Here is a 6,248-nt window from a genome sequence, read left to right as displayed (position 1 = left end):
TTAACATACCATTCGCTTTCTTCACTGCCTGCTGCACCTGTATGCCTACCTGCATGCCCATATTACCCCAGTTTCTCGTCCACTCCCTACACACTAGGGGCAATTTACGGAGGCCAATTAACCTACAGACCCATATATCTTTGGGATGTGGGAGGAAATCAAAGCACCTGAAAGAAACCCATGAGGTTACAGGGAGAATATGAAAATTGAACAGCACTCGAGGTCGGGATCGAACCAGGGTTTCTGGTGCTGGGAGGCAGCACGTCCATTAGTAATGCCACTGTGCCACCCCTTAGATATAAAAGAATAGGTCAGCAGCATTGAACCATCATTGGTCTTTACTTCCTTAGAGTTCTGTTCATAAACTCATATCACCTCACTGACGTTGCTGAGAAAAAAGTGTTTCTGCTGATGTGTGCTTCAAACCTAAATGAACAACACACCACAGTTCCCCAGTTTAATTATACTCTAATGACTTGTTTTGCTTCAAGCACTTGATAATCAACTGACAAAATGTGCCAACAGTGAGAGCTCCCCAATGCCAAAAATGCAGTAACATTGTAAAGTCTCCTTGAGCATCTATTGAGAGCGCTATTCAACCAGGATAGATCTGATATACTGCCTTCTCCCAAGCTGAAGCGAGCCGACTGAAAAATAAATCTAGCAGAGTTCATTCATACCTTGTGGCAATTTTCCAAAAAAGTTCACCAAATTGGTCAGCAATATTTCCTCATCTGACATAGCAAACCAATGAATGTAAAACATTAGAAATGTTGGTATGTCAGTATTCCAGAGTCAGTCATTATATTCAACCTTTGCTATTTTTCCTCACCACAGCTGCCAGTGACTTGCCTATATCATTGCCAAAGCCACGCAGGCCACAAGATAATTCTACCAACTATTTTATCAATTTCTTGAAACCTTCACATTATGTGCTATCAAGATTTTTTTTATACTGAAGTACATGAAATATATGCGTCTTAGTGATACAACATGCCCACTGAGTCTATGCCAATCATCGACCACCCATACACACTAATTCAATGTCATCTCACTTTTAGACCCCCTACACACTCGGGGCAATTTATAGAGGCCTATTAGCCTACAAACCTGCACATCTTTGTGATGTGGGAGGAAACCAGAGCACCTAAAGAAAACCTATACAGACAGAGGGAGAACATGCAAGCTACACACATGGAGGTCAGGATCAAACTCGGGTCTCTGTCACTGTGAGGCAGCAGCTCTACCAGCTGCGCCACCATGCCACCCGAAATATATGGACATTATTGCAAAAAACATTTCCCCAAAAACGTTGTTGTTCTCCTGTACCAAATAGTTCCTGTTGTCCGCCAATTTACGCACTAAGCAACAAAGACATCTATTTTCATCACAAGTGATTAAGTAGAGGACATCCGCTTTCAAACAACTTTTAATCAATTTTTATTTTGTGTGATCAAGCATCTTTCAAAAGCTCTTGGAAATGTCTTGTATTCTGCATCTTCATTTCAGGATAAATATATACAGTAGCACATCTAGCATAAATCAGTTAAAATATCAGAATTTTGGGTGAGTGTAGTTAACAACTATTGGACATAAAGATACTAGACAGATATGATCTCAACTAAAATTTGGTTCAAAAAACGTTTCTCCGTGTTTGTTCATGCTTTTATTTTGGGGGAACAAGTGTGAACAAACAGCATTGCCGAGACCATCTGCAGGTTCAGCGTTCCCTCCACCAGACCTCTGCGGACAAAGGAAGCCCATGCTTTTTTACCTTTTGTAGTCAGCTGATCCCAGCTGGGTTGTTTTTGGTCATGTCTGGAAATCTACCACTTCAGAAGGATTTTTTTTTTAAAAGAGAGTCTGTTTCCAGTTTGGTAGGTGACCTGTTTTGTGTTTTCAGAGTGTCTGGGAACTCCTTAGTGTAATTAGTGACCTTTGAACTCTGAAGCTAATCCCAGGCTGTTTTGTATTCCTTACTCATCTTTAAGGCTGGTCTTCTCTCTTTTTTCAGTATCCGTGGCCACAATTAAAGAAGAAACAGCTGCATTTCAAAGGGATTCCGATTCTCGAAGCTTAATCGTGATTGACAACCCATTCTTATTCCGGGCAATAAGAAAACTCTGGGAGTTCTTTCTTCTGCTGAAACTTCAATCATTTTCAAAAATTATCTCATTTGGATTTCATTCTATTCCTTTTATAATGATTCCGCCATACAATTTTACAAAGTTGAAAGATGCTTAGTATTTGCAGTGTATATCAAATGCATTCATCCCGAGATTGGTGCCAGATCTATATTGTGGATGGGGAGAGAAAGCTAAAATCCATTTAGTTTCACAACATAGTTACAGTATAAAACATTGTGCAAATCCTGCTCACGGTCATCTGTCACAACACTTTTATCTGTGTACATAAAAGCAGCTTGCAGTGTGCTGGTCTGTGAGGTAAAATGTCCAGGAAGTGTGCAAGTAAAAAGCTACTGTTTTAAGAATTTTCACGGCTTTTAGTAAAGGAGACAGTGTTTTCAAAGATACTTTGTCATGTTGAGAAGTTGTAAGAAGCTTAGTAAATGAAGTCTAGTGTATAGCCTTGTTGCCTCAATTGCACCTTTGCAATATTTATTCTTAAAGGTACCAGCTTGTGGATGTCCACTTGTCTTCAATTGTTACTGTTAGAGTCAGGTTAGTGTATAAAAACTAAATAAACTGAAGCTACTTTTTTTTAAACGTTAACAAGATGGCCAATATTCACAGTTCCCCTTACACGTAAATGTTGGGCTTAATCTTTCTGAGGTAGTCAAACATCTGTAACTAAAGTAATCCTCTGAGTGCAGACAGTGAAAATCTAACCCGCTGCAGAGACCACAGCAGCCAAATTAAATCCTGCCTTTGGTTTGCATTCAGGCGTAGATGTTGGTAGGAATTGCTGGACAGTCTCTGCTGCAGAGGCGCTGGAGGTTTCTCCAGCCATGGAGTTCTAGGATCAATTGCAGGATGCCTGTCTCCATTCCAACTAACTTAATGCCATCAAGATGAAAAAAGTGCAGAAGAGATTCACCAGGATGTTACCTTGGCTTGCGGGGTTGAGTTACAGGGAAAGGTTGGAAAAGCTGGGACTTTGCTTTTTGGAGCGTAGAAGGCTGAGGGGTGAATTTATTGAGGTGTACAAGATCACAAGGGGCAAAGATAAAGTGCTCACAGTCTTTTTCCTAGGGTAGAGGATTCTAAAACTAGAGGTCATTGGCTTAAGGAAATAGGGGAGAGATTTAAGAGGGACCTCAGGACAACTTTGTTACTCAAAGTTAAAGTTCAGGGTCCGCATCTGGAACTGTGGAAACAGATGCAAGTACAATTTTTTAAATACTTTTTGAGAGATAGATGGATAGGAATAGGTTAGAGGGCTATCAAATAGGAAGGGTTTCGAGGTCTATGAGTCAAATGCGACTAGCCCAGAATACCAACTTGGTGGGCATGAACAAAGTGGGCTGAAGGGCCTGTTTTCCTTGCTGTACAGCTCTCTGACTGGGGCTCTATGACTCCAGTAAGTATGCTATGAAGTTTTGAGATCTAAGACAACCGCAAATAAAGACACTTACAGGGACATCGTCATATTTAACGGCTCAAACTCCAGCTAAATTATTGTTGAAATAATTCCACAAGAGATAAAGATAGGTAATGATGGTTGTAAACCTCAGCAGAGAATGATTTTATTTCACTTCTTCTTCTTCTTGCGTATGGCGTGCACAGCCTAAAATTGTAGGACAACTTGTTCTATTTGATCTTATTTGAATTTGCACGCCAGGTTGATTGCATTCGTTGAAACAGGGCGGACCACATGAAGGTTGCAAACTCCCACCCCATTTTATTTCACGATGTTAGAGGAATATGAATAATAAGCACAATGACACTGTGCACAGTTCTAATTACAATGACCGATACTTAAGACAAAAATCAAAGTGCAGGAGGAACTCTAAGTCAGGCAGTATCTGTGGAGGGAAATGGACAGACGATGTTTCGGGTCGGGACCCGTCTTCAGACTCAAGTGCTCGGGTTGGTCTGAAGTAGGTCCTGGCCTGAAACATCGCCTGTCTGTTCCCTCCACAGATGCTGCCTGATAGGTAACCTGATAGTGCTGCCTGAGTTACCCAGCACTTTGTCCCTTGCTCAAATTCCAGCATCTGCAGTCTCTTGTGTATTTCAATACTGAATAATAAAAGATTTAATTATAAACCTAGTAATTTCCTTCTATATCATGAAAACTATTTTGCCCTTGGCACTTGTAATTTGGGTTTTATTAAAACTCAATTTTTTATTTATCATTAATATATTGTAGTTCTGATTTTGAAATTACAACAGACATGCATAAATATTTGGTAATATGTATGTTATATTATCAAAAAACGTGCAGTATTTAAAACTCCCAACAGCATATGTGTTTTCAAAAATGATGCTAATCAAAACCATAAAACATAGAAGAGTGTAGAACACTGCTGACATGATGCTCGACCAACCCTTAACTGCCTACACATAATCCAAATCCCTACATTCCCTGCATATCCATGTATTTATCTCATAAAAGTCTATTAAACCCCACTATCATGTCTGCCTCCACCACAATCCCTGGCAGCACATTCTTCATCTTTAACTCAGATGTACAGGGCAAGTTTTTTACCCCTCTGGGTCAGAAAACCTGCCCTGCATATCTGCTTTAAACTTTGCCCCTCTCACGTTAAAGCTATTTAAAAAAATATTTCCATTCTGGAAAATAGGATCTGACTGTCTACCCTTAAACATTATTACATTTTAATTAAGACTGAAATTGGGTTTTTTTAAACGGTATATTAATCCATTATTTCAGTTTGCCAAAACCGCCTCACAATCCAAATTTCAGTCATAACTGACTTCATTGAGAAACTTCACTAATTTATCATAACTACTGTGACAATTGGTTACTACCCCTCTCCTCGCAACCTCCAGCTCCCCACATCTCCATCTATGAACAAGTCAGCCAGCTATGTCAAGGACATAACTCCTTGCTCAACAGAAATGGATGACTTGGCCCAGTGTGTTTTATTGTCATATGTCCCAATAACCGAACATTGAAATTCCTACTTGCAGCAGTACAACAGAAATATAAATAGAGTAAACTGTAAACACCATAATAAACCACAAAAAGTTCAGTATAAAAAACACAATAATAGTGTTAATATTTCTGAATATTTACTATGCATTATTGCCGATAAAAATATTATCAAAGTTCTACATCAATATTCAAAGATTATTTTAAACCTCCAATTATTCATGTTATTTTCACCAGGGTTCTGAACGGTCCTTCCATAGGCTAGAATACTGTCCTATTTACCTCTATCCCATTACAAACATTGGATTTTATCTCTGGAACTGATGTGCTATAATGCTGAGAACTACAGTATATCCTACACTCCGTATCTTATACTTTGCTTTACCTATTGTACCTGCGTTTGACTTGATTGTATTTATTTTTAGTATTATCTGATCTGTTTGCAAAACAAAGCTCTTCACTGTACGTCAGTACGTGTGACAACAATATGCCTAAGCTTAAACCTATAACTTTTTTAACTAGCCTAATTTATTGCTGTTATTAGTTCAATTTTACTATGCATATACATAAATTCTACAATGTATCTCAGAATAAAGATAGAAAATCAATTGAAATATGAACCAAGTCTGTACAGCTTGATGTTGATTTTAAAGTAACTTTACAAAGTTAAAATACATCCAGTCAAAATGCAGAAGAAGCAAATCGCAATCATTCGATATTGGCAAATAAGATGTAATGGAAAGGGCAAGACAGTTAACAAAGATGTTGAAAAAAACAATTAACATTGTTGAGATTTCAGGCACTGCCTGGGATTACATCTTAAATGCCTCCAAATCAGATTTGCAGTAACTGAAAGTGAAACCCATACTTCCTTCGCCGAAGTTTGCAAAACTATCCAGTTTCAGGCAACATCCAGTTGTATTATCAGGTTAGAATACATAGCAGGCATTGTCCTCTTTTCCTAAGACCAAAAAAAAAGCTAAATGCTGACTGAATTCTGAACCTCTTAACCTGGCTCAAGTCTGTTGCTCCCTGTTATGCAAATACCTTAAAATCCCCCTGTTTAGTTCAGTGGAAATAATTTTTTGAATGACAGGTTTACTTTGTGTGGATTCAATTGGAGATTAATCCCCCTTTGATCTAGGGTATTTTGCTAAACTACCAGTTAC

The sequence above is a fragment of the Amblyraja radiata genome, chromosome 9 (assembly GCF_010909765.2).
Source record: "Amblyraja radiata isolate CabotCenter1 chromosome 9, sAmbRad1.1.pri, whole genome shotgun sequence".
Taxonomy (NCBI): domain Eukaryota; kingdom Metazoa; phylum Chordata; class Chondrichthyes; order Rajiformes; family Rajidae; genus Amblyraja; species Amblyraja radiata.
This window is presented reverse-complemented; position numbering follows the sequence as displayed.